Below are 12106 nucleotides of genomic sequence, written 5' to 3'. Positions count from 1 at the left end.
TTTGGCACTGTACCATCACGTAAAACCCAAAATGTCTATGTCTTGGTTGTCACATATAATTTTGTATATACAAATCATTCCAATAAAATAATTGTAAAACTTACAGTAGTGCGCCATACTCAAATGAAGCATTTATTGACATTAAGAACAGATAGTATGTCTGGAAGTGGAAGTACATGCCTTTAGTCCTAGTAGTTGAGAGGCAGCGTCAGGCAGATATCTGTGATTTCAAGCCCTGCCTGATCTACAAAGGGAGTTGGGGCCAGTCAAGGAGAAAGATAGAGACCCTGTCTCAAAACAATAACAACAGCAAAACCCCAAAATAATACCAAAAAAACCAAATAACAGATAAATATTATGTTTAAAATAATTCTATAACTATCAAATCTTCCCTTTGGATCTCAGGGAACTCCATGAAAGAGGAGGTGGAAAGAGTGTGAGAGCCAAAGGGGTCCGAGGACACCAGAACAAGGTTCTTTAAATCAACTCAGCAAAGCTCATACGAACTCAAGGACTTCAGGGGTCTGCCCTAGGTCTTCTGTTTATATATTATAGCTTTCAGTTTAGTATTTTAATGGCACTCTTGAATGTGTGAAAGAGTGAGTCTCTGATTCTTGTGCTTCTTTTGGGGGCTCCTTCCCTTTTGTGGGTGTGTCTTGTACAGACTATCACTATTGATTATTATTATCGTGACTATTGAAGGAAAACAAGATATGTATTTTTCTCAATATTTCAATATACAGAAGGAAGGAAGCAGTTTATATATTTTAATATACACTGCCTGCCACTCTGTCATTAAATAGGGGGCCAAAATAAATTCTTGTTCTCAGTGAGAAGAAAATAACTAATATAATGCACCTCAAATAGTTCAGTACATAGGAGGCTTCAGGTACACCTTTCTTCCATTTTCCCCTGCCTGGCACTGTCCATCACTATTGGGTGCCATGCACTGCATTGGGCAAGGTCTATAACAGAACTATTCAAACAAACTCTCTAGCCTGATAGAGTGGAACTTATTAAATGGGTTAGTCAGCATAAGAGTAAGCCACACACGTGTGAGAACAGGAACAAAAAGGACTTCATTGGAGAGGTATTTCAGGAGAGAGCTGAGTATAAGAAAAGGAGAAATACCGTGAAGAGGTGTATGGTGATGTGGAAAGACCAAGCATGCAATTCTTACACAAAGTGACTTGGTAGAAAGACGGGAAGGGTTACTATAGTGATAGATACACTGCAGTGAATAAAAAGGGGTAAAATATGGAGATTTGTGTATGTTACCCACATCAGAGAAAGAGGCTGAACCTGTAGCCTGAGAGGCAAAGATGCCCTAAGTGTGATAGATGCAGGTAAGGATAAAGGTCGAAGAAGGATCCATTCATGCATAGAGTATCTAGTATTTCCACTGAATTAGAGAGAAGGGGATAAGATAGATGCCAACCAGTCTAAATTTACATACTGAACTAAAATTTTGAAAAGCCTTTGTGGATGGATGGGCCTCTATTATCTCCATTGAACAAATGCCAAGTGTTCAAAAAAAGAAGAGAAATAGAACAAGAATCAACAGTAGAAATTTGAAAAGTCAAGCTTAGTCACATAGAATGAAGGCCAAGTATTGTTAAAAATGAAGACAATGTATTTATTTTTTGTTAGTTTGTTTTCTTGTCTGGTTTTCTTGTTGTTGTTTGTTTGTTATTCCAAGACAATGTTTCTCTGTGTAGCCTTGGCTTTCTTGGAACTTACTTTGTGGACCAGGCTGGCCTCAAACTCACAGGAATCAGCCTGCCTCTGCCTCCTGAATGCAAGTGATGGGATTCAAGGTGTGCACCACCACTGTCCAGCATTTATTTTTGTGGACAATGCATTTGTAATGACAGATTAGCCCTGTTTTGCATAACTCCTTCATGTGTGTTTCCATTTTTCAATTGGGCTTTAGTATAACTGTATTTGATAGGTAAGCCAACAAAATACTGTATATAAGTAGGTATTAACATATTCAATTAATTCATTTTAGTTCATAAAAACATGTTTTAATGATACAATATTAACATTTATTACTTAGATCAACATGTCGTTTCTGTCACAGGAAAATATTACTTATGGAGAAAGGAAGACAAATGTATTATCTTTAGATGTCATGGTTCTACCAAATCTCTTGAAAAAAACATTTTAATAACATCATTTTATAAATCCTATAGTAAATAAAATACTATGAATGCCTGTATTTTATCTCAAGTAAAAACATTGTTTAGGGATAAATATAAGCATTTCATTTCAGGTGATAACTAGTTATACATTGAATGAGTGGGTAGCTCAATTAAGAAATAAACTAAGAGAGCTGTAATTCAAGAATCCCACTAAAGATAGAGAACAAACTGGGAATGCCCTGCTTAAAAACAAAACAAAACAAAACGAAAAACATGTCTTTCCCCATAGTTCTTTTTTACTTTAGCATTTGTTGAGGGAAAAAAGCATTGGACATTTACTAAAATAACTTATGACTGAAACACATTTACCTGTGATATTATTTTAAATTTTTATCTGTAAGTGCTTAGGAGGAAAGCATGTATGAATATCTACTACTTAGGTTTTCACACACTCTTCAACTGATAATACCAACTAAATTAGGTTAGTATGACAATTACTATTTATTAGATATATAATTTTGCATTATTTCCCCTAATTCATTGTTCACTGACCAACTTTCATTAGCATAAAGATTTCAAGAACTTTCTCACAGATCATTTGCGTTGTTTTATTGGCAATGCACTTAAGCTCATGTGTAAAACAGGAACAGTGCCCTACTCCTTGGAAGAATGACGTGATCCATGATAAAAAAGATAATGCCTGAGCAGTGCTCCATGCCAGAAAAAAATGGCAGTGCAGACAGGCCTTTTGGCTTACAGCTATCATGCTCCAGAACACACTTGGAAACTTCAGTTTAGATTGCGTACTTGGCTCTGTGTGGATGCTCAGTCATCCTCCTCTTGGCTTTGTGGTATGTGAAAAAGTGTGGTCACCCACACTTTTTACATATAGACTGATTAGCATGTGCTTATTAAGTATTTAATAAATGATATACATTAGAGTTAAAAATGAAACAGACACAAAACCTGACTTCTCCTTCTATATTTTTGTTTAGTTTTTGAAATTAGTAACACAGGGGATGAAAAAATACTGTTAACATTTCAAGAATGAATAACCCAGGTGAAAAATGGATAGTCTAGATAACAATGCTATGGGAAATGAAAGAAGTTAGAACTTATTTTGGATTCTATTTGTTAAAGAGAAATTTGGTGCCTCTTGATAGAAAAGTATGATGTTTTATATGGAAATAAAAAAAATAATCAAATGTTCCTTGGTATCAAAAGTATACACACAAGGAAAATACATTAGTTTGAGGCCTGGTAACCTAGGTCCACAAAGTGAAGACTTTTAGTAGATGAGTTGAACGAGTTCCATTTATACAATCTGGTAGCCATTATAAAGATCCAGGAACATATTACCAAGGAAATCGGTATAAATGATGAATTACTGAAGTCCTTTACCAAGAGAATGACTGTAGAATCAGGGTTTCCACACAGGCCTGGTTCTGTGCAAAGTGATGTGGAGATCAGAGCACAATGCCCCCTTAGCATTCTTTACATTTTTTTTTTTTTTGGGGGGTTTTTCAAGACAGGGTTTCTATGTGTAGCTTTGCGTCTTTCCTGGAACTTGCTTTGTAGACCAGGCTGGCCTCGAACTCACAGAGATCCACCTGCCTCTGCCTTCCGAGTGCTGGGATTAAAGGCGTGCGCCACCACATTCTTTACATTTTAAGGCTCTGCGACTAACTGAAATCTCCTCCTTTTGCCATGTGACAGGATCTCCCTATAACATCAATGTGACATTATATATCTTAAAGGTAGTTCATCTTGACAAATTCTATTCATACATGAAGTTTTGCTCAATGTTGTTTCACATCTTCACAACTTATCCATTTCTGAATAAGCCTGCCATACCCAGAATGCCAGATAAGTGCAGAGTTTATCATTTCCAAGAATTTTTTTTATTTTAATACTTTTTTAATTGGAAAAAATATAAAATATATTATGACCACAGTTCCCCTTCTCCAACGCCTCCTGAATTGCTTTCACCTCCCCACCAACCCAATGCCAAACCCTTTCTTTCTCTTTCTCTTTAGAAAACAAACGAACAGGGAAGCCAAAAAAATCAAATGAACCAAAATAACAACAACAACAAAAATGAACCAAACAAAAAATATAAAACACACACACACACACACACACACACACACAGAGAGAGAGAGAGAGAGAGAGAGAGAGAGAGAGAGAGAGAGAGAGAGAGAGAGCGATATGATAAAATTACAAGTTTCAAAATCAGAATCTACAAAAAAAAAGAAAAAAAAGACCAGTAGGTAAAAAATGCCCAAACCAAGCAATATGAGGCAAAACACCATTGAGTTCATTTTGCGTTGGCTCTCTACTGATGGACATGAGCTGTTTGTTTGCCTGCTTCTTTAACTTTTATACTCAACCCTAGAGTCATTGCTGATGTCCTTGATGTGTATAAATATTTCAGACTATGTCTTGCTCTATTCTAGAATCGGTAGAACACCCGACAATCACTTCATCCAGTGTCAGAAACAAGTTGGTCTACGTATTTCTCAAGTTTAAACCACTTAGTTTTATAAATAATAATCATTGACAAGTATTTGTAGTAGATTAAAAAAAATCAAAACCACTATCTTTTTCACAAAGGAATGTAATCTTAGGAGGGTTCTCGATTTGTGAAGTCATGGATCCCCTGAGTTCATCTCCATAGCTAGTATAGTAGATGCTATTAATTGTTTTACAGACTGGATCAACTTCTTAGAAACTCTAAGTTCAAACCCAAAGACTATGACCATAAGTTAATTATTCCCTTGAGCCTTATTATTAACCTGTCCATGTATACTTGGTGTGTTCATTGTCCTTTATGGCAGAATCGACTGGAGAATGACTTTTAAAGGCACATGAGATTGATAACAGAATATCTCTTTGGATATATAGAACGAGATAGATATATCTTCCCATTCGAAGGTCTGCCTAGCCAAATGATATTATGAGTAACAAATCAACTTCCTTTGTGTTTGGCCTATTATAGACTCTAGAAAATATATTTTTTTAGTCAGTATGATTTTATAAAAATTTACCATGGTCTCTTTTTAAACAAAATTTAAATTAGCCTACAAATTATTTTTGTTATTATTAATTTTAATCAGACTTACTACTATTTTATTTAATCAAAATTAAATTCTGTAATTTGCCCCATCTCTTCCCTCCCTTCAACCTTTGCTTGGTCAGCCCTACAATCAATATGTAGGGAAGCAACACTAAACAGAAGCTATCATTTATAATCACTTAGTCTGGAGTAGGGAGATGTCTCAGTAAATAAGGTACTTATCACACAAGCCAGAGGACCATGGTTCAGCTCCCCAGTAACTACATAAATACAGGGCAGGTGTAATGGGAAAAATAGCAGAACTTAATCGTCCTCTGCTCACAATCTATTGAGAAGAACATCAATTTTTATTTACTTATCTATTTTTTTTTATTTTTTTGGTTTTTCGAGACAGGGTTTCTCTGTGTAGTTTTGGTGCCTGTCCTGGATCTTGCTCTGTAGACCTCACAGAGGTCCTCCTGGCTCTGCCTCCTGAGTGCTGGGATTAAAGGCATGTGCCACCACCACCTGACTTTCATAAAATAGTTTTTAAAACTAAATAAACTCATGGAAAGTTATTTTTTATCATAAACTTTGTAGTCAATCTTGCTTGCAAACATGAAAATAAAAGGGAGGTTTGGTTACATTGTTATTTAAACATTTGTTCCACATGCAACAAAATTTGGTACATTTAGACCATAAATAACACGCAGAAATTTCTAGCTAAATACATTTCATCAAAAACATTAAAAATATTTGCAGTTATTATGATCCACCTCATTTTATGCCTTTTATCCCTGTGTTTTCTTGGACTTAAGGTTCCTGGGGAGAAGGGGAGAGGAGTACAGTTTAAAACACAGGAGGAAAAGCCTACTAATAACTTAAGAGCACAACATGACTGCAGTTCATATCAGCCTATGATATGTATGTACATATTTATAGTGTTTATTTTTTGAAAGTGTTACACATGTATATAAATTATCATGGTCATGTGCTTCCCATGCTGCCTCATTCCAGCTCTATCTAGCTCAAGAACATATCTCCATCTATCTTTCTCTTAACTTCATGTCTTTATTTATTGATAACCCACTAGATCCATTTTAGTGCTACCCATATATTCATGTGTTTGGGGTCTTCCACCGAGGCATGAGTAACTTATCAATGGCTGCCATCCCAAATAAAAAAGATTCTCTCTCCCTCAGAAGACACTAACAGTTATATCCTCACTGGTTTGGGCATTTGGAGCTTTAAGTTGAATTGCTAACCAGTCTTATTAATAAAAAAACAAAACTCAGAGCCAGATATTGGGCTGAATATCACCACAGGAAGCCTGCCCACTTCCATGCTTCCTTTGATCTTTTGGGGGTCTTATGCAGGTAACCACAAAGGCTATGAGTGCATGTGAGTTAGAGCAATAGATGTCCAGAAACCAGCATTTCACATCATTCTTCTTCATCCTCTGATTTTTACATTCTTTCCACTTCCTCTTCTGGGTTTTTCCCTGATAATTTGTGGGGGTCTGGTGTCCCCTTACTTGTTGACTCTGGCACCTAAGGGAAAAGGCTAGTGGGAGCCCAGTGTTCATGCCAGAGCTGGGCAGATGGCCTAATGCATATTATTTTTATAAAGCAAGGGAATAGTTTGAAGGCTACAAACATAAAGGAATCATAAATGTATGACATGAAAATGTTAAGTAATCTGATTTGATTAATATACATTATATACATGTGCTGAATAATCCCATTGCATCATATAGATATATACAAGTATGTGTCACAAAGAAAACAATTATATGTAAAAGTCCTTACCATAGTTACAAGTAAAGTTTCTGAACAAATCTTCTTATGTATGACTTCTGATGATGTTTTCATTATGTGGACTATAATCTTCAGTTTCATAAAAGAGTTGACTATTTGGGTTTGTTGACCAGAACTGCCTCAAATTGCATACAGAAAAAGTTATTGTAACTAAAGTGGGTTCCCAAGCTACTGTAATTCTTTAAATGCCAGAGCTAAGTTTGTAAATGGCACAGCCTCATTTTATAAAGTTCTCACAGTTTCAGCCAATAAATTTTTATTAGGTATTTGTTGACTTTTATATCTCCATGTTTTCATCCCAGAGTGCTGTAATGATTTTGGAAATGGAGCCTGTTTTTGTCTCAGTTTCTATTTTTCTCTGCATATTGATAATGGCCATAAGGAAGGATGAGAACTTTTTCAGATATTTGACTTTCATATAGTCCGTGACAACTATAATCTATTCACTTGTTTCTAAGTAATGCTATAGTTTTACTGGAAACTTCAGCACAATCTTAGTGTTGTTGATCACAATGTTTTAGAAATATTATTTTGGGGTACAGGTCACAGACATAAAATTGTAATTTTGAATAATAGTCAATAATAATATATTAGCACTAATAGGACTTAAATAATAACCTCAATATATGCTTCATTTTAAGATTTTATTCATATATTTGAAATTTTCTGCTTTTGTATTTACATTTTTAAAGGTTAATTTATTTTTGTTTACTGTACATGAATATTTTGTCTGAAAGTATGCATGTGTACCACATGCATGCTTCATGCCCACAAAAGCCCTAAAAGGGCATAAGATCCCCTGGAACTGGAATTATAAGTGATTGTGAGCTGTCATATCGGTGCTAGGAATGAAATCCCTAAAAAGATCAGCACGTGCCATCTTTCCATCACCATTTATTTAATTTTTTGGCTTAGGCTTTCCTTCAAACATTTTTGTGGTGACTTCTCCTACCTTTATTTCATGATGTTTAGGGATATTTCATGTATATTTCTTGAAGAACTTTTCCTTTTATTCGTGTTATATATTATTTGCACTACAATTTGATTATGTAAATAGTCAAACTAAGTTTAATTAGGAATTTTGGTCTACTTTTATATATATATAACTTGTTAAAGACACATCTGTAATAGATTGTTCCACATTCATTGCCGAACTCTAACTGTAGTCTATCTTAATTCTATTCTGTAACATTCTTATTCATGTCACTTCTCATTCATTTCAGTAGATTCTTACATACACAGTATCATCAGTATTATATCTAAACTGCTTCCTGATATTTCATTTAAATCAGGGAAAGAAAATTGTGAGCACAGTTAACAATGAATCATTCAGCCCTCTCTGGTCCTGTCACTCAGCCTAGTGACAGAAAAGTGACCGTGCTTCCTCAGCCCTGTACCCCGATGATGAATGTCAATCCCCTGTCTCTTCCTTCCGTTCCTGTCAATGTAAGATACAAGCTAGCATCATCAAAAAAGAGAGAAAGTCCAAAACAAATATAACAGTTATTAGTTTAGTTCTTATGGTGAGAGGTTTTGCATTTTAGAGATCTGGAAGATTTTTAGATGATAGATGGATAGAACAAAATTTTCTTGGAAGAGTCTAAAATATTTTTCATCATCTCAATTTACAGTTATTATTCAAAATATATTGTATACAATAAATAAATTAACTGGTAATAATTATTGTTTCATTTTATTTTCTCTAACCATTAAAGCTTAAATTCATTTTCAGTTTATTTATTAATCATTACACAGAATGTATTTATATAAAAATCATTATTTATTCAAAAGTCAAATTAAATGAGTATATTACATTCGCATTTTTTTATTAAATCTAGTGATGATGTGTTTATCTAAGTTATTATTTTATTAATAAAAACTCGGGAGTCAGATATTGGGATGCAAACCTGATAGATCAAGAAAGCAACTGAGAAACCATGGGCTGACTCTTTCTCGTCACATTCCCAGATCTAAAAGACCCAGATATCTCTCTAAGCCCCTCCTTACCTCCTAACATATCTCTCTCTGTTTTGCCCTCTGAAATCTCGATGGCTAATTCCTGTCAGCCTTTGATTCAAGGATTAACTTTATTAGCAGTCTTGGATTGTCAGTGAAAACAAATATCCCATGACATAGTGATGTTCAGAAGCAGAGCATACTTTCTTTGACTGAAGGCTAAGGAAAGCATTAAGCCACAAGGGTCTTTAATAGAACCCAAGAGAGAAAAAGCCTGTCCCCAGGAATTCTGGGAATCTTAACGAGCAGTTCTGAGTGAATAGTGTTGAAAATTTGTTCTACACTTTGCTGGAGGTAGGTAAATATGGAGGGTTAATTTCTTATCATGTAGGCCAATGGAAAATTGGAGCTTTCTTGAGTCACAAAGCCCTAGAATGCTGTGGGCTCATTCTTTCAAATATATTGAGTATTCATCTTTCTTCCCTGTATTTATTTACCTAACCATGAATTGCTTTTTCTGGACCTGTTCACACAAATGTCTCATTGAATGTGGTCATTGCATGTGTACAGGTACAAAAGTTAAGGATATTGCCTAAGATTGTCTACTTGGCCAGTGACAGATGGAGACTAGGAATCTGTGCCATTCTGAAGTCTAAGTTCTATTGGTAAGGCAAGCTGAGGATGGTGGAAGCAGATGGACTTCACATTCCTGTAGTACTTGTCATATCCTACTGATTCATATAAACATAGACCTGTAACTCTTGCATAGAGCATAGAGTTCTATGTATTTTCAATATGCATAAACAGTGTATAATGTTTAAATCAGGTTGCACACAATTATCTCCTTAGATGTTTATCATTTCTTTTGTTATTTTATTTTTGATATTATATTATTATCACAACTTTTCTTCCTTTCTTTTTCTTCCTTCAAACTCTTGCATATATATCTTCCCACTTTCTCTCAAATTCATGGCTTCTTTTTTTCATTAATTGTTTTGCATTTGTCAACATTCTCATAATTTTTTATATACAGTCTCTAGCTTTTTGATATACATACAGCTAGCGCTGGGGATATAGATTTAGCATGTTGAAGACCCCAAATTCAATGTTCAAGATTGGATATAGCACCCCACTGTGCAATAGCATGCCAGAACTTCCCTTACATACATTTAGGAATGATTTCAAGAGTCAAGCTTGTGACTTAATTAAAATCTGGAAAAATAACAAATAAAATCATACTCTCTGCATCCCTTTTAAGGATAGTTCACCAATAATAGTTTGATTAAAGATTTTCCTTTCCATTTAAGATATTTAAAAGTAGTCTACATAGCTGTAAGTAGACTCTTGTAATAAACCTAAAGGGAGAGTAGGAAAAGCTTAGATTATATTCATATAAATTCCCACATTAAAAGAGTCAGAATGCTTTTTTTATGCTTCTGTTTATTTACTAGTCAATGGAGTAGATTGGACCAAAGTCTCTTTTAGGCACTGAATTTACCGAGTATCTTTTTTGCCTTTACCATGAGGCATTTTCTTGCTTGAAATATAAATAGATGAAGTTTTGAGATGTTTCTCAGGAATGCTAAACTTGAAGGAGGAAGTTAATAACAGTAACTCCATTTGGTGTATCAAATGTCACCCTGCTGTGAAGTGAGTACCCTATAAATTGGTGACAGAATAAAAGAAAGTTGTTTGTTCAAAGAGAACACCATATGTCCAGTATAAGCAGAACTCTTTCTTTTTTATTGAAGAAAATTTTTATTGATTTTATGTACCAACCACAGATCTCCCTCTCATCCTTTCTCCCTCTACCCCTGCCCCCAGCCTTTCTCCCCCTTGAACCCCAATCCCCTCCTCTGAAAGAGTAAGGCCTCCTATGAGAAGACAGCAAAGCCTGGTACATTCATTTGAGGCAGGACCAAGCCGCTTCCACCTGCATCAAGGCAGAGCAAGGCATCTCACCATAGGTGATAGAGGAAGACATTATGGGGTTAGTAAGAAACTGGATGCTAGGAAAATTCCCAGGAATCCGCAATGACGACCCCAGATAAAACTACTATCAATAGTAGAGAGGGTGCCTGAAATGGCTGACCCCAGTAATCAGATTGGTGAATAACCTAATGGTCATCATAGAGCCTTCATCCAGGAACTGATGGAAGTAGATGCAGAGATCTACAACCATGTACCAGGCCAAGCTCTGGGAATCCAATAGAAGAGAGGGAAGAGGGATTATATGAGCAAGGGGTGTTAAGATCATGATGGGGAAATCTACAGAGACAAGTGAACCAATCTCTTGGGAACTCATGAACTTTAGACAGACAGTTGTGGAGTATGCATGGGACCAGACTAGGCCCTCTGCATAAGGGTGACAGTTGTGTAGCCCGGTCTGTTTGAGGGGCCCCAGGCAGTGGGATCGGGATCAATCTCTAGTGCATGAGCTGAACTCTTGTTTAGTTCAATAGTGATGAGATCTGTGCTGCACCAATGAACTTTAGAAGTAAATTTATTCTCTAATTGTAATTATTAACTAATAACCTCTTTACAGACTTTAAATGCCTCATTTTGTTTTTAAAATGTTTAGGTCCCTCTAAACTCTTTCCTAGTAGAACAGATCTTGGTTCTTCTGGAATTTCTACTCTACTCTGAAAGAAGCACCTTTTGCTTAGTATGTTGCCTGAGACTTTTCAGAAAACAAACTCACTCAGTATCTGGTCTCATGGAGAGAACAAATTTAGATTATTTGCAAAACAGAGTTCTAAATTAAAAATAATTTCTGAGACATAAATTTCTGTACTGTTCCTGTGCAATATGTATACCAATAAGTGAAAAGGGGGTTGTTTAAAATGAGAGGTCATTTTCACATACTTCAATGTAAAACACTACATCTTCCAACTAGAAAAAAAAAAGGTATTTCCAAGACCAACTTCTAACTCATGGCTTCTAACCTTGTTAAAGTGCTTTTCCAGGCATGTGTCTTCTTCAGATTTCATACATACATGCCTTTGATGTAGACTATCTGTTTTAATACCTGTGTGCCTTGGCTATATATAGGCTATGGGTTAAAACCTGCTTTGAATTCCAGATTTTGTTTTCAGAATGGGGATTTTTATGGGATCACTTTGTGCTCAGTATTA

This window comes from Peromyscus californicus, unplaced genomic scaffold (genome assembly GCF_007827085.1).
Source record: "Peromyscus californicus insignis strain IS unplaced genomic scaffold, ASM782708v3 Scaffold_23__1_contigs__length_62951481, whole genome shotgun sequence".
NCBI classification, from domain to species: domain Eukaryota; kingdom Metazoa; phylum Chordata; class Mammalia; order Rodentia; family Cricetidae; genus Peromyscus; species Peromyscus californicus.
This window is presented reverse-complemented; position numbering follows the sequence as displayed.